Below are 26,373 nucleotides of genomic sequence, written 5' to 3'. Positions count from 1 at the left end.
CCCGATTGCTCCATTCGCTATCGCATCGACATAATGCCAGATCGTCACATTGGCCGCTTTTCTGTCTGAAACGCTTACATTTATCGTCTGCAAACTTATGTCGCGTAGTTCGGTATGCGGAGACACTAAAAAGCATCACACTAGATGACAGAAGAAGCTTTTTAGTTGACGTATTCGGCCAGTAAGGAGCAATACAATTCATATTTAGTTATCGACTATTGACTTATTTACCGGCTTTGGTGCCTTCGGCATGACCTAGGACCTTAAGATTTGGCATGTACCGAGGTCTGGCAGCCACGTTATCCGAGAGAATGTGAACAGTGTTCATATGTATTAAAAACCTAAGAAATCGGCCCGATTGCTCCATTTGCTATCGCATCGACATAATGCCAGATCGTCACATTGGCCGCTTTTCTGTCTGAAACGCTTACATTTATCGTCTCCAAACTTATGTCGCGTGCTGCGGTATGCGGAGACACTAAAATCATCACACTAGAGCACATAAGAAGCTCTAAGTTGATGTAATCGGACAGTAAGAAGCAGTACAATTCAAGTTTTAGTTATCGATTGTTGACTTATTAGACAGCTGAGGTGCCTTAGACGTGACCGAGTACCTTAAGATTTGGCATGAACTGAGATGTGGCCGCCACGTTACACGAGAGAATGTGGAAAGTGTTCATATGCAGGAAAATCCTAAGAAATCGGACCGTTTTCTCCATATGCTATCGCATCGACGTAATGCCAGATCGTCACATTGGCCGCATTTCTATGTGAAACGCTTACATTTATCGTCTGCAAACTTATGTCGCGTGGTGCGGTATGCAGAGACACTAAAACAACACACTAGAACACAGAAGATGCTTCTAAGTTGATGAAATCGCCCAGTAACAAGCAGTACAGTCCAAGTTTTAGTTATCGATTGTTGACTTATTAGCCGGCTTTGGTGCCTTGGACATGACCAAGGACATTAAGATTTGGCATGAAACGAGAAGTGGCAGGCATGTTATACGAGATAATGTGCAAAGTGTTCATATTTAGTAAAAACTTAAGAAATCAGCCCGTTTTCTCCATTTGCTATCGCATCGACGTAACGCCAGGTTGTCACATTGGCCGCTTTTCTCTGTGAAACGCTTACGTTTATCGTCTGCAAACTTACGTCGCGTGGTGTGGTTTGCGGAGAATCTAAAAGGAAAGCACTAGTACACAGAAGAAGCTTCTAAATTGATGTAAGAAGCCGGTAAGAAGCAGTAAAATTCAAGTATTAGTTATCGATTATTGACTTATTAGCCATCCTTGGTGCCTTGGACATGACCGACGACCTTAGGATTTGGCATGAACCGAGGTGTGGCAGCCACGTTACATGAGAGAATGTGAAAAGTGTTCATATGTAGCAAAACATGAGAAACCTTCCCGTTTTCTCAATTTGCTATCGCATCGACGTAATGCCCGATGGTCACATTGGCCGCTTTTCTCTGTGAAACGCTTACATTTATCGTCTGCAAACTTATGTCGCGTGGTGCGGTTTGCAGAGACACTAAAAGCAACACCCTAGAACACAGAAGATGCTTCTAAGTTGATGTAATCGGCCAGTAAGAGGCAGTACAAATCAAGTTTTAGTTATCGATTGTTGACCTATTTGCCGGCTTTGGTGCCTTGGACGTTACCGAGGACCTTAAGGTTTGGAATGAACCAAGGTGAGGCCTCCACGTTACCCGAGAGAAATTGGAAATGGTTCAAATGCAGTAAAAACCTAAGAAATTGGCCCGTTTTCTCCATTTGTAATCGCATCAATGTAATGCCAGATCGTCACATTGGCCGCTTTTCTCTGTGAAACGCTTACGTTTATCGTCTGCAAACTTATGTCGCATGGTGCGATATGCGGAAAGACTAAAAGCAACACACTAGAACAGAGAAGAAGGTTCTAAGTTGATGTAATCGGCCAGTAAGAAGCAGTACAATTCAAGTTATAGTCATCGATTATTGACTTATTAGCCGGCTTCGGTGCCTTGGACATGACCGAGGACCTTATGATTAGCCATGAAACGAGATGTGGCAGCCATGTTACACCAGAGAATGTGAAAAGTTTTCGTATGTAGTAAAAACCTAAAAAACTCCCCGCTTTCTCCATTTGCTACCGCATCGACGTAATGCCAGATCGTCACATTGGCCGCTTTTCTCTGTGAAACGCTTACATTTATCGTCTGCAAACTTATGTCGCGTGGTGCGGTATGCGGAGACAGTAAAAGCAACACACTAGAACACAGAAGAAGCTTCTAAGTTGATGTAATCGGCCAGTAAGAAGCAGTATAATACATGTCTTAGTTATCGATTGTTGACTTATGAGCAGGCTTTGGTGCCTTGGACGTGACCGAGGACCTTAAGATTTGGCATGAACCGAGGTGTGACCGCCACGTTACCCGAGAGAATTTGGAAAAGTTCATATGCGGTAAAAACCTAAGAAATCGGCCCGTTTTCTACATTCGCAATCGCATCGACGTAATGCTAGATCGTCACATTGTCCGCGTTTCTCAGTGAATCGCTTACATTTATCGTCTGCAAACTTATGTCGCATTGTGCGGTATGTGGAGACACTAAAAGCAACACACTAGAACAAAGAAGAAGCTTCTAAGTTGATGTATTCGGCCAGTAAGAAGCAGTGCAAATCAAGTTTTAGTTATCGATTATTGACTTATTAGCCGGTTTCGGTGCCTTGGACATGAACGAGGATCTTAAGATTTGGCATGATACGAGGTGTGGCAGCCACGTTACACGAGAGAATGTGAAAAGTGTTCATATGTAGTAAAAACCTAAGAAATCTTCCCGATTTCGCAATTTGTTATCGCATCGACGTAATGCCAGATCGTCACATTGGCCGCTTTTCTCATTGAAGCGTTTACATTTATCGTCTGCAAACTTATGTCGCGTGGTGCGATATGCGGAGACACTAAAAGCAACACACTAGAACAAAGAAGAAGCTTCTAAGTTGATGTATTCGGCCAGTAAGAAGCAGTGCAAATCAAGTTTTAGTTATCGATTATTGACTTATTAGCCGGTTTCGGTGCCTTGGACATGAACGAGGATCTTAAGATTTGGCATGATACGAGGTGTGGCAGCCACGTTACACGAGAGAATGTGAAAAGTGTTCATATGTAGTAAAAACCTAAGAAATCTTCCCGATTTCGCAATTTGTTATCGCATCGACGTAATGCCAGATCGTCACATTGGCCGCTTTTCTCATTGAAGCGTTTACATTTATCGTCTGCAAACTTATGTCGCGTGGTGCGATATGCGGAGAGACTAAAAGCAACACACTAGAACACAGAAGAAGCTTCTAAGTTGATGTAATCGACCCGTAAGAAGCAGTACAATTCAAGTTTTAGCTATCGATTATTGACTTATTAGCCGGCTTTGGTGCCTTGGACATGACCGAGGACCTTAAGGTTAGGCATGAAACGAGATGTGGCAGCTATGTTACAAGAGAGAATGTGAAAAGTTTTCGTATGTAGTAAAAACCTAAGAAACCTTCCCGTTTTCACGATTTGCTGTCGCATCGACGTAATGCCAGATGGTCACATTTGCCGCTTTTCTACATCTACATCTACATTTATACTCCGCAAGCCGCCCAAAGGTGTTTGGCGGAGGGCATTTTACGTGCCACTGTCATTACCTCCCTTTCCTGTTCCAGTCGCGTATGGTTCGCGGGAAGAACGACTGTCTGAAAGCCTCCGTGCGCGCTCTAATCTCTCTAATTTGACATTCGTGATCTCCTCGGGAGATATAAGTAGGGGGAAGAAATATTTTCGATACCTCATCCAGAAACGCACCCTCTCGAAACCTGGCGAGCAATCTACACCGCGATGCAGAGCGCCTCTCTTGCAGAGTCTGCCACTTGAGTTTATTAAACATCTCCGTAACGCTATCACGGTTACCAAATAACCCTGTGACGAAACGCGCCGCTCTTCTTTGGATCTTCTCTATCTCCTCCGTTAAACCGATCTGGTACGGATCCCACACTGATGAGCAATACTCGAGTATAGGTCGAACGAGAGTTTTGTAAGCCACCTCCTTTGTTGAAGGACTACATTTTCTAAGCACTCTTCCAATGAATTTCAACCTGGTACCCGCCTTACCAACAATTAATTTTATATGATCATTCCACTTCAAATCGTTCCGCACGCATACTCCCAGTTATTTTACAGAAGTAACTGCTACCAGTGTTTGTTCCGCTATCATATAATCATACAATAAAGGATCCTTCTTTCTATGTATTCGTAATACATTACATTTGTCTATGTTAAGGGTCAGGTGCCACTCCCTGCACCAAGTGCCTAGCCGCTGCAGATCTTCCTGCATTTCACTACAATTTCCTAATGCTGCAACTTCTCTGTTTACTACAGCATCATCCGCGAAAAGCCGCATGGAACTTCCGACACATTCTACTAGGTCATTTATATATATTGTGAAAAGCAACGGTCCCATAACACTCCCCTGTGGCACGCCAGAGGTTACTTTAACGTCTGTAGACGTCTCTCCATTGATAACAACATGCTGTGTTCTGTTTGCTAAAAACTCTTCAATCCAGCCACACAGCTGGTCTGATATTCCGTAGGCTCTTACTTTGTTTATCAGGCGACAGTGCGGAACTGTATCGAACGCCTTCCGGAAGTCAAGGAAAATAGCATCTACCTGGGAGCCTGTATCTAATATTTTCTGGGTCTCATTCAAATAAAGCGAGTTGGGTCTCACACGATCGCTGTTTCCGGAATCCATGTTGATTCCTACATAGTATATTCTGGGTTTCCAGAAACGACATGATACTCGAGCAAAAAACATGTTCTAAAATTCTACAACAGATCGACGTCGGAGATATAGGTCTATAGTTTTGCGTAACTGCTCGACGACCCTTCTTGAAGACTGGGACTACCTGTGCTCTTTTCCAATCATTTGGAACCCTCCGTTCCTCTAGAGACTTGCGGTACACGGCTGTTAGAAGGGGGGCAAGTTCTTTCGCGTACTCTGTGTAGAATCGAATTGGTATCCCGTCAGGTCCAGTGGACTTTCCTCTATTGGGTGATTCTAGTTGCTTTTCTATTCCTTGGACACTTATTTCGATGTCAGCCATTTTTTCGTTTGTGCGAGGATTTAGAGAAGGAATTGCAGTGCGGTCTTCCTCTGTGAAACAGCTTTGGAAAAAGGTGTTTAGTATTTCAGCTTTACGCGTGTCATCCTCTGTTTCAATGCCATCATCATCCCGGAGTGTCTGGATATGCTGTTTCGAGCCACTTACTGATTTAACGTAAGACCAGAACTTCCTAGGATTTTCTGTCAGGTCGGTACATAGAATTTTACTTTCGAATTCAGTGAACGCTTCACGCATAGCCCTCCTTACGCTAACTTTGACATCGTTTAGCTTCTGTTTGTCTGAGAGGTTTTGGCTGCGTTTAAACTTGCAGTGAAGCTCTCTTTGCTTTCGCAGTAGTTTCCTAACTTTGTTGTTGTACCACGGTGGGTTTTTCCCGTCCCTCACAGTTTTACTCGGCACGTACCTGTCTAAAACGCATTTTACGATTGCCTTGAACTTTTTCCATAAACACTCAACATTGTCAGTGTCGGAACAGAAATTTTCGTTTTGATCTGTTAGGTAGTCTGAAATCTGCCTTCATTACTCTTGCTAAACAGATAAACCTTCCTCCCTATTTTTATATTCCTATTAACTTCCATATTCAGGGATGCTGCAACGGCCTTATGATCACTGATTCCCTGTTCTACACTTAAAGAGTCGAAAAGTTCGGGTCTGTTTGTTATCAGTAGGTCCAAGATGTTATCTCCACTAGTCGGTTCTCTGTTTAATTGCTCGAGGTAATTTTCGGATAGCGCACTCAGTATAATGTCACTCGATGCTCTGTCCCTACCACCCGTCCTAAACATCTGAGTGTCCCAGTCTATATCTGGTAAATTGAAATCTCCACCTAAGACTACAACATGCTGAGAAAATTTATGTGAAATGTATTCCAAATTTTCTCTCAGTTGTTCTGCCACTAATGCTGCTGAGTCGGGAGGTCGGTAAAAGGAGCCAATTATTAACCTAGCTCGGTTGTTGAGTGTAGCCTCCACCCATAATAATTCACAGGAACAATCCACTTCTACTTCACTACAGGATAAACTACTACTAACAGCGACGAACACTCCACCACCGGTTGCATGCAATCTATCCTTTCTAAACACCGTCTGTACCTTTGTAAAAATTTCGGCAGAATTTATCTCTGGCTTAAGCCAGCTTTCTGTACCTATAACGATTTCAGCTTCGGTGCTTTCTATCAGCGCTTGAAGTTCAGGTACTTTACCAACGCAGCTTCGACAGTTGACAATTACAATTCCGATTGCTGCTTGGTCCCCGCATGTCATGACTTTGCCCCGCACCCGTTGAGGCTGTTGCCTTTTCTGTACTTGCCCAAGGCCATCTAACCTAAAAAACCGCCCAGCCCACGCCACACAACCCCTGCTACCCGTGTAGCCGCTTGTTGCGTGTAGTGGACTCCTGACCTATCCAGCGGAACCCGAAACCCCACCACCCTATGGCGCAAGTCGAGGAATCTCCAGCCCACACGGTCGCAGAACCGTCTCAGCTTCTGATTCAGACCCTCCACTCGGCTCTGTACCAAAGGTCCGCAGTCAGTCCTGTCGACGATGCTGCACATGGTGAGCTCTGCTTTCATCCCGCTAGCGAGACTGGCAGTCTTCACCAAATCAGATAGCCGCCGGAAGCCAGAGAGGATTTCCTCCGATCCATAGCGACACACATCATTGGTGCCGACATGAGCGACCACCTGCAGATGGGTGCACCCTGTACCCTTCATGGCATCCGGAAGGACCCTTTCCACATCTGGAATGACTCCCCCCGGTATGCACACGGAGTGCACATTGGTTTTCTTCCCCTCTCTTGCTGCCATTTCCCTAAGGGGCCCCATTACGCGCAGTTTCTCTGTGAAACGCTTACATTTATCGTCTGCAAACTTATGTCGTTTGGGTCGGTATGCGGAGAGGCTAAAAGCAACACACTAGAACACAGAAGAGGCTTCCAAGTTGATGTAATCGGCCAGTAAGAAGCAGTACATTTCAAGTTTTAGTTAACGATTATTGACTTATTGGCCGGGTTACGTGCCTGGGACATGACTGAGGACCTTAAGATTTGGCATGAACCGAGGTGTGGCCGCCACGTTACCCGAGAGAAATTGGAATGTGTTCATATGCAGTAAAAACCTAAGAATTCGGCCCGTTTTCTCCATTTGCAATCGCATCGACGTAATGCCAGATCGACACATTGGCCGCTTTCATCTATGAAACGTTTACATTTATCGTCTGCAAACTTATGTCGCGTGGTGCGATACGCGGAGACACTAAAAGCAACACACTAGAACACAGAAGAAGCTTCTAAGTTGATGTAATCGGCCAGTAAGAAGCAGGACAATACAAGTTTTATTAGCGATTATTGAATTATTAGCTGCCTTTGGTGCCTTGGACATGACCGAGGACCTTAAGATTTGGCATGAACCGAGGTGTGACCGCCACGTTACCCGAGAGAATTTGGAATGTGTTCATATGCAGTAAAAACCTAAGAAATCTTCCCGTTTTCACAATTTGCTATCGCATCGACGTAATGCCAGATCGTCACATTGACCGCTTTTCTCTGTGAAACGGTTACATTTATCGTCTGCAAACTTATGTCGCATGGTGAGATAGGCGGAAAGACTAAAAGCAACACACTAGAACACAGAAGAAGCTTCTAAGTCGAGGTAATCGGCAGTAAGAAGCAGTACAATTCTAGTTCTAATAATCGATTATTGACTTATTAGCCAGCTTTGGTGCCTTGGACATGACGAAGGACCTTAGGATTTGTCATGAAACGAGGTGTGGTCGCCATGTTACACCTAAGAAATCGGCCCGTTCGCTCCATTTGCTATCGCATCGAAGAAATGCCAGATCGTCACATTGGCCGCTTTTCTGTCTGAAACGCTTATTTTTATCGTCTGCAAACTTATGTCGCGTGGTGCGGTACACGGATACACTAAAAGCAACACACTAGAACACCGAAGAGGCTTCTAAGTTGATTTAATCGGCCAGTAAGAGGTAGTACAATCCAAGTTTTAGTTATGTATTATTGACTTGTTAGCCGGCTTTGGTGCCTTGGACATGACGGAGGTCCTTAAGATTTGACACGAAACGAGGTGTGGCAGCCACGTTACACCAGAGAATGTGAAAAGTGTTCATATGTTGTAAAAACCTAATAAATCGGCCCGTTCGCTCCATTTGCTATCGCATCGAAGTAATGCCAGATCGTCACAAAGGCCGCTTTTCTCTTTGAAACGCTTACATTCCTCGACTGCAAACTTATGTCACGTGGTGCGGTATGCGGAGACACTAAAACCAACACACTAGAACACAGAAGAAGCTTCTAAGTTGATGTAATCGGCCAGTAAGAAGCAGTAGAATTCAAGTTTTAGTTATCGATTATTGACTTATTAGCCGGCTTTGGTGCCTTGGACATGACCGAGGACCTTAAGATTTGGCATGAAACGAGGTGTGGCAGCCAAGTTACACGAGGGAATGTGAAGACTGTTCATATTTAGTAAAAACCTAAGAAATCGGCCCGTTTTCTCCATTTGCTATCGCATCGACGTAATGCCAGATCGTCACATTGGCCGCTTTTCTCTGAGAAACGCTTACATTTATCGTCTGCAAACATATGTCGCGTGGTGCATTATGCGGAGACACTACAAGCAACACAGTAGAACACAGAGTAAGCTTTTAAGTTGATGTAATCGGCCAGTAAGAAGCAGTACAACTCAAGGTTTAGGTATCGATTATTGACTTATTAGCCGGCTTTCGTGCCTTGGAAATGACCGAGGACCTTAACATTTGGCATTAAACGAGGTGTGCCAGCCACGTTACACGAGAGAATGGGAAAGGTGTTCATATTTAGTAAAAACCTAAGAAATCGGCCCGTTTGCTCCATTTTCCATCGCACCAAAGTAATGCCAGATCATCACTTTGTCCGCTTTTCTGTCTGAAACGCATACATTTATCGTCTGCAAACTTACGTCGTGTGGTGCGGTACACGGAGACACTGAAAGCAATACACTAGAACACAGAAGAAGCTTCTAAGTTGATGTAATCAGCCAGTAAGAAGCAGTACAAATCAAGTTTTAGCTATCGATTATTGACTTATTAGCCGGCTGTGGTGCCTTGGGCATGACCGAAGACCTTAAGATTTAGCATGAAACGAAGACTGGCAGCCACGTTACACGAGACAGTGAGAAAAGTGTTGATATGTAGTAAAATCCTAAGAAATCGGCCCGTATGCTCCATTTGCTACCGCATCGACGTAATGCCAGATAGTCACTTTGGCCGCTTTCCTGTCAGAAACGCCTTCGTTTATCGTCTGCAAACTTATGTCGCGTGCTGTGGTAAGCGGAGACACTAAAAGCATCACACTAGAACACAGAAGAAGCTTCTAAATTGATGTAATCGGCCAGTAATAGACAGTACAATTCAAGTTTTAATTATCTACACTCCTGGAAATTGAAATAAGAACACCGTGAATTCATTGTCCCAGGAAGGGGAAACTTTATTGACACATTCCTGAGGTCAGATACATCACATGATCACACTGACAGAACCACAGGCACATAGACACAGGCAACAGAGCATGCACAATGTCGGCACTAGTACAGTGTATATCCACCTTTCGCAGCAATGCAGGCTGCTATTCTCCCATGGAGACGATCGTAGAGATGATGGATGTAGTCCTGTGGAACGGCTTGCCATGCCATTTCCACCTGGCGCCTCAGTTGGACCAGCGTTCGTGCTGGACGTGCAGACCGCGTGAGACGACGCTTCATCCAGTCCCAAACATGCTCAATGGGGGACAGATCCGGAGATCTTGCTGGCCAGGGTAGTTGACTTACACCTTCTAGAGCACGTTGGGTGGCACGGGATACATGCGGACGTGCACTGTCCTGTTGGAACAGCAAGTTCCCTTGCCGGTCTAGGAATGGTAGAACGATGGGTTCGATGACGGTTTGGATGTACCGTGCACTATTCAGTGTCCCCTCGACGATCACCAGTGGTGTACGGCCAGTGTAGGAGATCGCTCCCCACACCATGATGCCGGGTGTTGGCCCTGTGTGCCTCGGTCGTATGCACTCCTGATTGTGGCGCTCACCTGCACGGCGCCAAACACGCATACGACCATCATTGGCACCAAGGCAGAAGCGACTCTCATCGCTGAAGACGACACATCTCCATTCGTCCCTCCATTCACGCCTGTCGCGACACCGCTGGATGCGGGCTGCACGATGTTGGGGCGTGAGCGGAAGACGGCCTAACGGTGTGCGGGACCGTAGCCCAGCTTCATGGAGACGGTTGCGAATGGTCCTCGCCGATACCCCAGGAGCAACAGTGTCCCTAATTTGCTGGGAAGTGGCGGTGCGGTCCCCTACGGCACTGCGTAGGATCCTACGGTCTTGGCGTGCATCCGTGCGTCGCTGCGGTCCGGTCCCAGGTCGACGGGCACGTGCACCTTCCGCCGACCACTGGCGACAACATCGATGTACTGTGGAGACCTCACGCCCCCGTGTTGAGCAATTCGGCGGTACGTCCACCCGGCCTCCCGCATGTCCACTATACGCCCTCGCTCAAAGTCCGTCAACTGCAGATACGGTTCACGTCCACGCTGTCGCAGCATGCTATCAGTGTTAAAGACTGCGATGGAGCTCCGTATGCCACGGCAAACTGGCTGCCACTGACGGCGGCGGTGCACAAATGCTGCGCAGCTAGCGCCATTCGACGGCCAACACCTCGGTTCCTGGTGTGTCCGCTGTGCCGTGCGTGTGATCATTGCTTGTACAGCCCTCTCGCAGTGTCCGGAGCAAGTATGGTGGGTCTGACACACCGGTGTCAATGTGTTCTTTTTTCCATTTCCAGGAGTGTATTATTGACTTGCTAGCCGGCTTTGGTGCCTTGGACATGACCGAGGACATTAAGATTTGGCATTAAACGAGGTGTGGCAGCCATGTTACACGAGAGAATGCGAAATGTGTTCATATGCCGTAAAAACCTAAGAAATCTGGCCTTTTTCACCATTTGCTGTCGCATCGAAGAAATGCCAGATCGTCACATTGGCCGCTTTTCTGTCTGAAACGCTTATTTTTATCGTCTGCAAACTTATGTCGCGTGGTGCGGTACACAGAGACACTAAAAGCAAACACACTAGAACACCGAAGAGGCTTCTAAGTTGATGTATTCGGCCAGTAAGAGGCAGTACAATCCAAGTTTTAGTTATGGATTATTGACTTGTTAGCCGGCTTTGGTGCCTTGTACATGACGGAGATCCTTAAGATTTGGCATGAAACGAGGTGTGGCAGCCACGTTACACCAGAGAATGTGAAAAGTGTTCATATGTTGTAAAAAACCTAAAAAATCGGCCCGTTTTCTCGATTTGCTATCACATCGAAGTAATGCCAGATCGTCACAAAGGCCGCTTTTCTCTGTGAAACGCTTACATTCCTCGTCTGCAAACTTATGTCACGTGGTGCGGTATGCGGAGACACTAAAACCAACACACTAGAACACAGAAGAAGCATCTAAGTTGATGTAATCGGCTAGTAAGAGGCAGTACAATTCGTGATATAGTTATCGATGATTGACTTGTTAGTCGGATTTGGTGCCTTGGACATGTACGAGGACCTTTGGATTTGGCATGAAACGAGGTGTGGCAGCCACGTTTCACGAGAGAATGCGAAAAGTGTTCATATGAAGTTAAACCTAAGAAATCGGCCCGTTTTCTCTATATGCTATCGCATCGAAGTAATGCCAGATCGTCACATTGGCCGATCTTCAGTTTAAAACGCTTACATTCATCGTCTGCAAACTTATGTCGCGTGGTGTGGTATGCGGAGACAATAAAAACAACACACTTGAACACAGAAGAAGCTTCTAAGTTGATGCAATCGGCCAGTAAGAAGCAGTACAATTCAAGATTTAGCTATCGATTATTGACTTATTAGCCGGCTTTGGTGCCTTGGACATGACCGAGGACATTAAGATTTGGCATAAAACGAGGTGTGGCAGCCACGTTACACGAGAGAATATGAAAAGTGTTCATATGTGGTAAAAGCCTAAGAAATCAGTCCGTTTTCTCCATTTGCTATCGCATCGACGTAATGCCAGATCGTCACATAGCCCGCTTTTCTCTCTCAAACGCTTACATTTATCGTCTGCAAACTAATGTCGCGTGCTGCAGTATGCGGAGACACTAAAAACATAACACTAGAACACAGAATAGGCTTCTAAGTTGATGTAATCGGCCAGTAAGAATCAGTACAATTCAAGTTTTAGCTATCGATGATTGACTTCTTAGATGGCTTTGGTGCCTTGGACATGACCGAGGACCGTAAGATTTGGCATGAGACGAGGTGTGGCAGCCACGTTACACGAGAGAATGTGAAAAGTGTTCATAAGTAGTAAGAACCAAAGAAATCGGCCCGTTTTTTCCACTTGCTGTTGCATCGAAGTAATGCCAGATCGTCTCATTGTCCGCTTCTCTGTCTCAAACGCTTACATTTATCGTCTGCAAACTTACGCCGCGTGTTGCGGTATGCAGAGACACCAAAAGTATCACACTAGAACACAGAAGAAGCTTCTCAGTTGATGTAATCGGCCAGTAAGAAGCAGTACAATTCAAGATTTAGTTATCGATTATTGACTTATTAGCCGGCTTTCGTGCCTTGGAAATGACCGAGGACCTTAACATTTGGCATTAAACGAGGTGTGCCAGCCACGTTACCCGAGAGACTGGGAAAGGTGTTCATATTTAGTAAAAACCTAAGAAATCGGCCCGTCTTCTCCATTTTCCATCGCACCAAGTAATGCCAGATCGTCACATTGGCCGCATTTCTGTCTGAAACGATTACATTCATCGTCTGCAAACTTATGTCGTGTGGTGCGGTACACGGAGACGCTGAAAGCAATACGCTAGAACACAGAAGAAGCTTCTAAGTTGATGTAATCAGCCAGTAAGAAGCAGTACAAATCAAGTTTCAGTTATCGATTTTAGACTGATTAGCCGGCTTTGGTGCCTTGGACATGACCATGGACCTTAATATTTGGCATGAAACGCGGTCTGTCAGCCACGTTACACGAGAGAATGTGAAAAGTGTTCATATGTAGTAAAAACCTAAGAAATCGGCCAGTTTGCTCCATTTGTTATCGCTTCGACGTAATGCCAGATCGTCACATTGGCCGCTTTTCTGTCTGAAACGTTTACATTTAACTTCTGCAAACTTAAGTCGCATGGTGAGGTAGGCGGAGACACTAAGAGTATCACACTGGAACACAGAAGAAGCTTATAAGTTGATACAATCGGCCAGTAAGAAGCAGTACAATTCAAGATTTAGCTATCGATTATTGACTTATTAGCCGGCTTTGGTGCCTTGGACATGACCGAGGACATTAAGATTTGGCATAAAACGAGGTGTGGCAGCCACGTTACACGAGAGAATATGAAAAGTGTTCATATGTGGTAAAAGCCTAAGAAATCAGTCCGTTTTCTCCATTTGCTATCGCATCGACGTAATGCCAGATCGTCACATAGCCCGCTTTTCTCTCTCAAACGCTTACATTTATCGTCTGCAAACTAATGTCGCGTGCTGCAGTATGCGGAGACACTAAAAACATAACACTAGAACACAGAATAGGCTTCTAAGTTGATGTAATCGGCCAGTAAGAATCAGTACAATTCAAGTTTTAGCTATCGATGATTGACTTCTTAGATGGCTTTGGTGCCTTGGACATGACCGAGGACCGTAAGATTTGGCATGAGACGAGGTGAGGCAGCCACGTTACACGAGAGAATGTGAAAAGTGTTCATAAGTAGTAAAAACCAAAGAAATCGGCCCGTTTTTTCCACTTGCTGTTGCATCGAAGTAATGCCAGATCGTCTCATTGTCCGCTTCTCTGTCTCAAACGCTTACATTTATCGTCTGCAAACTTACGCCGCGTGTTGCGGTATGCAGAGACACCAAAAGTATCACATTAGAACACAGAAGAAGCTTCTAAGTTGATATAATTGGCCAGTAAGATGAAGTACAGTCAAGGGTTTTAGTTATCGATTGTTGACTTATTAGCCGGCTTTGGTGCCTTGGACATAACCGAGGACCTTAAGACTTCTCACGAAACGAGGTGTGGCAACCACGTTACACGGGAGAATGTGAAAAGTGCTCATATGTAGTAAAAACCTAAGAAATCGGCCCATTTGCTCCATTTGCTATGGCATCGACGTAACGCCAGATCGTCACATTGGCCGCTTTTCTCTCTGAAACGCTTACATTTATCGTCTGCAAAGTTATGTCGCGTGGTGTGGCATGCGGAGACGCTAAAAGAATAACACTAGAATACAGAAGAAGCTCCTAAGTTGATGTAATCGGCCAGTAAGAGGCAGTTCAAATCAAGTTTTAGTTATCGATTGTTGTCTTATTAGCCGGCTTTGGTGCCTTGGACATGACCATGGACCTTAAAATTTGGCATGAAACGAGGTCTGACAGCCACGTTACACGAGAGAATGTGAAAAGTGTTCATATGTAGTAAAAACCTTAGATATCGGCTTGTTTTCACCATTTGCTATCGCATCGAAGTAATTCAGGATCGTAACATTGGCCGCTTTTCTCTCTGAAACGCCTACATTTATCGTCTGCGAACTTATGTCACGTGGTGCGGTATGCGGAGACACTAAAAGCAAACCACTAGAACACCGAAGAAGATTCTATGTAGATGCAATCGGCCAGTAAGAAGCAGTACAATTCAAGTATTAGTTATCGATTATTGGCTTCTTAACCGGGTTTGGTGCCTTGGACATGACCGAGGACCTTAAGATTTGGCATGAAACGAGGTGTGGCAGCCACGTTACACCAGAGAATATGAAAAGTTTTCATATGTAGTGAAAACCTAAGAAGTCGGCCCGTTTTCTCCAATTCCTATTGCATCGAAGTAATGCCAGATCGTCACAACGGCCGCTTTTCTCCCTGAAACGCTTACATTTATCGTCTCCTAACTTGTGTTTCGTGGAGCGGTATGCGGAGACACTAAACGCAACACACTAGAACACAGAAGTAGCTTCTATGTTGATACCATCGGCCAGTAAGAGGCAGTAAAATTCAAGTTCTAGTTACCGATTATTGACTGGTTAGCCGGCTTTGGTGACTTGGACATGACCGAGGACCTTAACATTTGGCATGAAACGAGGTGTAGCAGCCACGTTTTACGATGGAGTGGGAAAAGTGTTCATATGTAGTAAAAACCTTAGAAATCAGCCCGTTTTTTCCATTCTCTATCGCATAAAGGTAATGCCAGATCATCACATTGGCCGCTTTTCCATCTGGAACGCTTACATTTATCGTCTGCAAACTTATGTCACGTGTTGCGGTATGCGGAGATACTAAAAGCAACACACTAGAACACAGAAGAGGCTTCTAAGTTGATGTAATCGGCCAATAAGAAGCAGTCCAATTCAAGTTATAGTTATCCTTTATTGCTTTATTAGCCGGCTTTGGTGCCTTGAACATGACCGAGTACCTTAAGATTTGGCATGAAACGAGGAGTGGCAGTCACGTTACACCAGAGAATGTCAAAATTGTTCATATGTAGTAAAAACCTAAGAAATCGGCCTGTTTTCTCCATTTGCTATCGCATCGACGTAATGCCAGATAATCACATTGGCCGCTTTTCTCTCTGAAACGCTTCCATTTATCGTCTGCAAACTGATGTCGCGCTGTGCGGTATGCGGAGACACTAAAAGCAACACACTAGTACACAGAAGAAGCTTCTAAGTTGATGTAATCGACCCGTAAGAAGCAGTACAATTCAAGTTTTAGCTATCGATTATTGACTTCTTATCCGGCTTTGGTGCCTTGGACATGACCGAGGACCTTAAGATTTGGCATGAAACGAGGTGTGGCAGCCACGTTACACGAGAGAATGTGAAAAGTGCTCATATGTAGTAAAAACCTAAGAAATCGGCCCATTTGCTCCATTTGCTATCGCATCGAAGTAATGCCAGATCGCCACATTGGCCGCTTTTCTCTCTGAAACGCTTACATTTATCGTCTGCAAACTTACGTCGCGTGGTGCGGTATGCGGAGACACTAAAAGCAACACACTAAAACACAGAAGAACCTTTTAAGTTGATGTAATCACCCGGTAAGAAGCAGTAAAATTCAAATTTTAGTTATCGATTATTGACTTATGAGCCGGTTTGGTAACTTGGACATGACCGAGGACCTCAAGATTTGGCATGAAACGATGTGTGGCAGCTACGTTACACGAGATAATGTGAAAAGTGTTCATATGTAATAAAAACCTCAGAAATCGCCCCGTTTTCTGCATTTGCTATCGCATCGACGTATTGCCAGATCGTCACATTGGCCGCTTTCCTCTGTGAAACGCTTACATTTTCCATCTACAAACTTATGTCGCGTGGTGCGGTATGCGGAGACACTAAAAGCAACACACTAGAACACAGAAGAAGCTTCGAAGTTGATGTAATCGGCCAGTAAGAAGCAGTACAATTGAAGATTAAGTTACCGATTATTGACTTATTAGCCGGCTTTGGTGCCTTAGACATGACCGAGGACCTTAAGATTTGGCATGAAACGTAATTGTAATAACAATGCACTGGTCTCTGAAACATATTCCTCAGTGCTATTCGGCTATGCATTTGAACTGGCAATATTCGCGTTTTGAAAAGCAGATAATGTGTCTTGTCTTATTTGAGGAAACGGTGAGGATGCAGGACCTTAATCTACAGTATTTGCAAGATTGTGTCCTGTCATTTCGGGTTCCTGATGCGAGCTGTTGCCGGCCGAGTGATCGATAATGCTTCCGTGTTCAATAATTGTTCACTGTCTACACCATTATTTGGCGCCCGCTCCATTTATCTATGCACAATTACCAAATTACTACTTTGAATGTCTGTTAATTCATTACACGTTGGTGCTGGTAAGATCTGCTCGTCGTGACTGTCATTTCTCAATTTACTTTGGAGCCTAGTGTTAAGTTTTTCACACGTCATAATTATCATGCATTCCACTCGATAAAAAGAAAAGCACAATTTGAAGAGCAAAAAAAGAAAACACATTATCATAGCACTGAAAATAATATCTAGTTAATTGAAAGCGCAGCTGCGAAATACTTCATGCATATTTACATGCATGCCACAACTGTTTTACTGTACAACAATGAAAAACTACAATTACAAAGGAGATTCTCTCTACAATTACGCGCCAGCTATAAACAATAGCTACACTAATTACACAAACTACAGGAAAAAAATCAGACGATTCCAGTGAGGTATCCTCGGCTAAGGGTCGACATACGAAACGTCCCCTTAGAAAATGTATAAATGATTGTGCTTAAACTGACACACAATATTTTTAGCGCAACGCAATCTGACTTTCAAAAATCCCTACAAAAGAATGGCCCTGACTAACAATAACCTATACCTTTCATGAACCACTCACTTCACAAAAATCTTCGTTACTCGAACTACTGCAATACAGCGAGCGCCAATACTGAAAGCTAAATAAAAGATTCAAACTACTGAAGGCACTAACTACTGATAGCCATACTTAGCAAATTAAAGATTTTGATAGGGAACAAACAATGTATTTACCTCAACAGTGTTCAAAAGTCGTTATATATATATATATATATATATATATATATATATATATATATATATATATAAATTAGTTCATAACATCCAGTCTTACAAATTTACTCTCTCTGATGGACACACGTCCAGATCATCCACTCTCAAAATTGCGCCATCTCTCTCCCCACATCGACCACTGCTGGCGGCTCACCTCCAACTATGCAACGCTACGTGCTGTTAACAGCCAACAGCCCAACACTACAATAGCAAATTCCAACAATGCGAACCAGCCACAGACTGCACACAGCACAGTCAGTGATTTTCATATAGGGCGCTAGGTGACGTTACCAACATAAAAACCTAAACAGTCTACTTACACTTCAACCTCGTACAGTTTTGCGCTTACTTCATACTAACGAAGTTGCTAAATTTCAGGCAAGATCTGTTATTAGCCGTAACTCGTAACTAAGCATTTGCGGACCTACGTTTATATGAACTTTTTTCTTTAGTTTTACTTTTAGAAAAACATATTAAAATATTTGCATATCTTCGTGAATCACTCTGTATATCCTACCAACCCTGGTACATGAAGAAGAATAATGATGCACTGTGGTGGCCGTTCTGTCACAGGAAATAGCGACTCCATTTAATTATACTAGGTCTGTTCAAAAAATTGCGGAATGTTGCCCACAAAATTTTTCTACGCTTACCTTTAATTTATTGTGTACGGTATCCTTCGAAATACTCTTCTCCACAATTGATACTCCGCTCCCAACGCCGTTCCACTTCCGCAGGCAGTCTTGGTACGCCTTTTGCTGGCTCGCGCGAAGCGCCTTCTGCAGTTTTTTTTTTTTTTTTTATCTCGTCCGTCGTTATAAACCTTCGTCAATTCATAGAGTATTTCAAGTTTGGAAATGAAACAGTGTCCGAAGGGGACAGGTCTCTCATTTGTGCGATCGAAAAGCTCTTCACAGGCTGCGAGGCGAAAGTCTTTCCGGCCTTTACTCGTGAGTCGTGGGTCGAACTTGGCGGCGACACGATGCATTCCAAGATGCTGTGTCAGGATTTCAAGACATGATCCAACTGAAATTTTATATTCTTATGCAGTCTCTCGGACAGCCATTCTTCGACTGGCACGCACAATTTCGTTGAAATTCTTTACATGAGCGTCGAAGGACATCCTGAATGAGGGTCATCTTTAACTTCCCTTCGGCCATTTTTAAACCGTGCGATCCATTCGTAACAACGAGTACGGCTTAAGCAATCATCACCGTAGGTATCCTGCATCATTAGGTGTGTCTCTGTAAAGGTTTTCTTGAGTTTCACGTAAAATTTAATGCAGACGCGTTGCTCCTCTAAGTCCGTCATCTCGAAATTCGCAAACTGTGCGACACAACGGTCTTCCGAATACAACACTGAACAATAAGAAAGAGTCATACAACAATGAAACTTCCAGCAGTTACAGATTAAACACAGGCGTGTGCAAGGATGCCAACCGCATTTTGCTCCAACTCACCATTGCCAGTAAATTAAGAACGTTCCGAAATTTTTTGAAGGGACCTCCTATACCTACTAACGGTGTATACGTTGAGATAGTTACAATGACATCCGACATCGTCTTCTGGGTGGGATCACTTTTTTGTCAGATAGTGTATATCCCAATGGTAAATTCCCGGATATGGGTTCCCTGACAAAATTTTATTTACAAGTCCCCTCTACAACCCCTGTAACCCAATATAATTTTCTAGATCCTGGGATGTTTCATACTGCTTATGTGAGCTTGGAAAAGAGAATCGAGATCAACACCCACATAAACAGCATAAAATAATGAGTAGACAAATACAATTAAACCGGCAATCGCGTTCTGTCACTCATCTTTTGTTTCCAACGAAAGCGCTGTTACACTATACTATCTGACTAGGCACAAGCGTGTTGATCACAAAACATATTATATCTTACTAAGACTCAGAAACAGAAAAGTGAGACTAGAACATTATGAGAACAATATGTTATTAAGTGCCATTAGGTAGTACACAGTTCTTCGATTGGCTAATCTGTAGCGTGATAATTTTTCTGGTATAATGTGCAGACATTTGTCACATGACTATCACCACTGTATCGAACTACACACCATTCGAAACTACACTCATCTAGACTAACAGTAATTAATATTTTTCACTTCTATTGATATTTAACCATTTAAACCGCCTAGAACCTTAACTGAGGTTTAAGTTACCTCTGCTCGTTTGCTCTGATACTTTGTGGCCTTAGCTCTGTCTGACAACTGTTTTCCAAGATAACACGTGAGGAAAGCGAATTTTGTCCCCGAATTACATTCACATCTGTGTTATCTTGTCCATGATACTAAGATCTTGTCAACTACAGAATCCAAATGCTTCACATGTTTCTCTAGGAAACAGCGCTGACGCACTCACATTAATATTTCCTTAGTTGCCGACCGTCAAATCAGATGTGGGACTACTCAGCAGCTAGTGTCTATATGAAAGCTTTAGCTGGTCCGGAGGTGTTTAACTCACTGTATTTCCTTATGCGAAAGTATAATGTCGTGTGACATTGTCGGCTTGGATATCCTACGGGGTGGGTTTAGCTGCCTGGCGGAGAAGGTGTCCTTCTTGTGGGGTCTTGCCCACTCGTCGCTAATAGGGCGCCTATGGGATGCAGCGTTCTCGGAATGCTATACAACAATTCAAACAAATAACATTAGTAGTTTTAATTCTATAAAGCAATTGACAATACTTAATTTTGGAGATTTACAAGCAGTAGTCCCAAACGATGGGCGACAGGCAATATAGTTTAGAGTCCTTAATATGAGGACTGTTCAGGCAAGTTGACACACGTCACTGATAACTAACGTCCGCGATCCGGTGCCGATCTGAGCGGCCGAGGCTAGAAGTAGCGGCGTTTATATTATCTTCTTCCAGATGTCGCTCTTGGCGCGGCGCGATTCAATTCCGCTCACCGTTGGCCGACGTTTCCTCACTGCTTTCTCTGCTGTTGCATTCCTCATCTTCGTTCCGGCGCTTGTGATTACACCAGAACACTTCCCCCTTCTGCATTGGCCCCTTTCCTTGAGGATACGTGACCGTTGTGCTGTACGTGTAATTGTAGGATGGAGACGAGTGATGATGTGAGAAGCAGAGGCTGAACCCCGTGCTTGCAAATAGCCTTTTGCTCTCAAATAACCCCCAAGGCGGCCAGAAAGCTTTACGTCCGCTTCCAGCGGACGATCACCATCAACAATGTCATATGTCCTCACTTCATGAGATGCTGGAAAGAGCTTTGGAGTCTAATTGAGGACTGGTGATCGGGAACTTCACGCCACCACCTCTTCTCCCCTTGCCTGTCGAGTACTGCAGAGAAGGGATTCTAAACGAGAAAGGAATGACAGGAAAAAAAATAAGACTAACTGAGAAAGTCAATACGACGATGAAAATGACGCAGCAAAGTATCAGAAATTAAAAATGACATTTAAAACTATTAACTGAATAAAAATAATAAAGTCTATTGATTAGATTTAGAAAGACATCCATAGATCCTTCTAAACATTCTTCAAAAAAAATACAAAAAAGGCCTGTAGATGTCTTTATTAAGAAGGCGTTGCAGCAATAAACATATGAGCATCCGCAAACGAGGAAAAAAACTGAAAGTAAACTAAGAGGTGTGACGCCGTTAACGAAGAGGAAAGAGCGGAGGGGGTACCGTGGCAAGACTTGCAGGTATCCGCCTGCTTGGCAGATGGGGCGTGGAGGCAGAAGAGTCGGGGGCCAACATCTGAGGCCTGGCCGCGGTATCCCCGGCACCACCACCGGGCGGAAGCCACTAAAGGACGGCGGAAGCCAAGAAGGACATCACAGTAGAATTGAAGAAATGTCTGGCTGGCACTGGTTTAGTGCATAAGAGAAAGGGTTGCGTGCCCATGCGCCTACCCTGCTCTGAAGTGCTATATACACGGTGATTTTTTCCACAGTATACAAAATCTAGGAATAGATCTACGAGAGAATATGGAACAAAAAAGGTCTAATGAACTTATGTCCGGAAATGTATGGTTTCCGTGCTAAAGACCTTTGTTCCATCATACATTGTTAAAGGGACTGAAGTCTAATACGCGCTGTACCATGCAGTTACTGTTACATTATGCATGGTTCCCTCCTGGAGGGTGGCACTGTTCCTCATAATCTATGTAATCAAAAGTATCCGGACACCTGACTGAAAATGACTTACAAATTCGTGGAGCTCTCCATCGGTAATGCTGCAATTCAATATGGTGATGGCCTACTTACTCTTAGCCTCGATGACAGCTTCCACTCTCGCAGGCATACGTTCAATCAGGTGCTGGAAGGTTTCGTGCGGAATGGCACCCCATTCTTCACGGAGTGCTGCACTGACGAGAGGTAACTATGACGGTCGGTGAGGCCTGCCACGAAGTCGGCGTTCCAAAATATCCCAAAGGTGTTCTATAGGATTTAGATCAGGACTCGATGCAGGCCTGTCCATCACAGAGATGTTACTGTCGTATAACCACTCCGCCACAGGCCGTACATTATGAACAGGTGCTTGATCATGTTGAAAGATGCAGTCGCCATCCGCGAATTGCTCTTCAACAGTGGCAAGCAAGAAGGTGCTTAAAACATCTATGTAAGCCTGTGCTGTGATAGTGACACCCAAAAAAACAAGTGGTTCATGCCTCCTCCATGAAAAACACTACCACACCGTAACACCACCGACTCCGAATTTTACTGTTGGCACTACACACACTAGCAGATAACTTTCACCGGGAATTCGCCATACCCACACACTGTCATCGGATCGCCACATTATGTACCGTGATTCGTCACCATACACAACGTTCTTCCACCGTTCAGTCGTCCAATGTTTACGCTTCTTACACCAAGCGAGGCGTCGTTTGGCATTTACTGGCGTGATGTGTAGCTTATGAGCAGCTGCTCGACCATGATATCCAAATTTTCTCACCTCCTGTCTAATTGTTATAGTGCTTGCAGTGGATCCTGATGTGGTTTGGAATTCCTTTGTGAAAGTCTGGACAGATGTCTGCATATTACACATTACGGCCCTCTTCAGCTGTCAACGGTCTCTGTCAGTCAACAGACGAGGTCGGCCTGTACGCTTTTGTGCTGTACGTGACCCTTCACGTTTCCACTTCACTATCACATCGGAAACAGTGGAGCTAGGACTGTATAGGAGTGGGAAAATCTCGCGTACAGACATATGACGCAAGTGACACCCAATCACCTGTCCACGTTCGAAATCTGAGTTCCGCGGAGTACCCCAATCTAGTCTCCCACGATGTCTACTGACTACTGAGGTCTCTGATACGGAGTACCTGCAAGTAGATGGCAGTACAACGTACCTAATATGAAAAACGGATGTTAGGTGTCCGGATACTTATTTTCACATAGTGTACGCCATGCCCTAGCGCTCTTTCCTAGTATGGTAATTGATAATGTTGTGTCCGATTTACTTCTCTTGCTGACTTACCTTGTAATGGATGTGATACAGCGTAGTATACAATGGTTCCGTATTCGAATCGAGAACTTGCCGAGATAGTATTTACTTGCGGACAGGCAAATGGCAATGGGGGGCGAGCAGCGAGATTGTATCAGAAGACCTACCCCGCTGTCAACAACCACAGCATTCAATATTTGCAAGTAAATAATCAAGATTGTAAGATACTGAATAAATTTATGATGAGTTTATCAAAAGATATACTGTCCGAATGGCCGAATAGCGAAAACACAGTGTAAGATAAGTGATTTTAGAAGAGACTACGTGCACACAAGAAAGATAAGCCAAGGGCATTTGACTCGTTATGGTAATTTTCTGAACAGACAACATACAGGTACATAATTACTTGCTGATGATGAAATTTATATTTCGAAGTATGTCGTTTTGGAAAAAAAAATCAGTGCGAAAACTTTCAGATCTAAATTATGTTCGCCTTCTTCCTCTTGTTTGTTCTGTGAAGTAATCCATGCAAAATGAGCTGTAAAATTGCAAAAGTAATCGTTTTCATTGGTATGGTAACGTGCTGCGCATCAGATACACAGCTCGTGGAGTTTTGTTGGCTCTCAGCAGCAACACTAGTACAGTATAAAGAAAAATAACGTCTTTCCTTTTAAATATAACTCTCTTCTTGAAGCAGTACAAACAGGAAACGTTTCATACAATAAATTCTTGTTTTAAGTTCAAAAATGTGTGTAAAATCTTAGGGGACTTACTGCTAAGGTCATCAGTCCCTAAGCTTAAACACTACTTAACCTAAATTATCCTAAGGACAAGCACACACACCCATGCCCGAGGGAGGACTCGAATCTCTGCCGGGACCAGCCGCACAGTCCATGACTGCAGCGCCTTAGACCGCTCGGCTAATCCCACGCGGCAGGGACTTAACTGCTAAGGTCATCAGTCCCTAAGCTTACACACTATTTAACCTAAATTATCCTAAGAACAAACATAAATTTTCTCAGCATGTTATAGTCTTAGGTGGAGATTTCAATTTACCAGATGTAGACTGGGACACTCAGATGTTTGGCTCTGAGCACTATGGGACTCAACTGCTGAGGTCATTAGTCCCCTAGAACTTAGAACTAGTTAAACCTAACTAACCTAAGGACATCACAAACATCCATGCCCGAGGCAGGATTCGAACCTGCGACCGTAGCGGTCCTGCGGTACCAGACAGCAGCGCCTTTAACCGCACGGCCACTTCGGCCGGCACTCAGATGTTTAGGACGGGTTGTAGGGACAGAGCATCGAGTGACATTATACTGAGTACACTATCCAAAAATTACCTCGAGCAATTAAACAGAGAACCGACTCGTGGAGATAACATCTTGGACCTACTGATAACAAACAGACCCGAACTTTTCGACTCTGTAAGTGCAGAACAGGGAATCAGTGATCATAAGGCCGTTGCAGCATCCCTGAATATGGAAGTTAATAGGAATATAAAAAAAGGGAGAAACGTTTATCTGTTTAGCAAGAGTAATAGAAGGCAGATTTCAGACTACTTAACAGATCAAAACGAAAATTTCTGTTCTGACACTGAGAATGTTGAGTGTTTATGGAAAAAGTTCAAGGCAATCATAAAATGCGTTTTAGACAGGTACGTGTCGTGTAAAACTGTGAGGGACGGGAAAAACCCACCGTGGTTCAACAACAAAGTTAGGAAACTACTGCGAAAGGAAAGAGAGCTTCACTGCAAGTTTAAACGCAGCCAAAACCTCTCAGACAAACAGAAGCTAAACGATGTCAAAGTTAGCGTAAGGAGGGCTATGCGTGAAGCGTTCACTGAATTCGAAAGTAAAATTCTATGTACCGACTTGACAGAAAATCCTAGGAAGTTCTGGTCTTACGTTAAATCAGAAAGTGGCTCGAAACAGCATATCCAGACACTCCGGGATGATGGTGGCATTGAAGCAGAGGATGACACGCGTAAAGCTGAAATACTAAACACCTTTTTCCAAAGCTGTTTCACAGAGGAAGATCGCACTGCAGTTCTTTCTCTAAATCCTGGCACAAACGAAAAAATGGCTGACATCGAAATAAGTGTCCAAGGAATAGAAAAGCAACTGGAATCACTCAACAGAGGAAAGTCCACTGGACCTGACGGGGTACCAATTCGATTCTACACAGAGTACGCGAAAGAACTTGCCCCCCTTCTAACAGCCGTGTACCGCAAGTCTCTAGAGGAACGGAAGGTTACAAATGATTGGAAAAGAGCACAGGTAGTGTCAGTCTTCAAGAAGGGTCGTCGAGCAGATGCGCAAAACTATAGACCTATATCTCTGACGTCGATCTGTTGTAGAATTTTAGAACATGTTTTTTGCTCGAGTATCATGTCGTTTTTAGAAACCCAGAATCTACTCTGTAGGAATCAACATGGATTCCGGAAACAGCGATCGTGTGAGACCCAACTCGCTTTATTTGAATGAGACCCAGAAAATATTAGATGCAGGCTCCCAGGTAGATGCTATTTTCCTTGACTTCCGGAAGGCGTTCGATACAGTTCCGCACTGTCGCCTGATAAACAAAGTAAGAGCCTACGGAATATCAGACCAGCTGTGTGGCTGGATTGAAGAGTTTTTAGCAAACAGAACACAGCATGTTGTTATCAATGGAGAGACGTCTACAGACGTTAAAGTAACCTCTGGCGTGCCACAGGGGAGTGTTATGGGACCGTTGCTTTTCACAATATATATAAATGACCTAGTAGAATGTGTCGGAAGTTCCATGCGGCTTTTCGCGGATGATGCTGTAGTAAACAGAGAAGTTGCAGCATTAGGAAATTGTAGTGAAATGCAGGAAGATCTGCAGCGGCTAGGCACTTGGTGCAGGGAGTGGCAACTGACCCTTAACATAGACAAATGTAATGTATTACGAATACATAGAAAGAAGGATCCTTTATTGTATGATTATATGATAGCGGAACAAACACTGGTAGCAGTTACTTCTGTAAAATAACTGGGAGTATGCGTGCGGAACGATTTGAAGTGGAATGATCATATAAAATTAATTGTTGGTAAGGCGGGTACCAGGTTGAAATTCATTGGAAGAGTGCTTAGAAAATGTAGTCCTTCAACAAAGGAGGTGGCTTACAAAACTCTCGTTCGACCTATACTCGAGTATTG

Source organism: Schistocerca serialis, chromosome 3, assembly GCF_023864345.2.
Source record: "Schistocerca serialis cubense isolate TAMUIC-IGC-003099 chromosome 3, iqSchSeri2.2, whole genome shotgun sequence".
NCBI lineage: Eukaryota > Metazoa > Arthropoda > Insecta > Orthoptera > Acrididae > Schistocerca > Schistocerca serialis.
Note: the sequence above shows the minus strand (reverse complement) of the source record.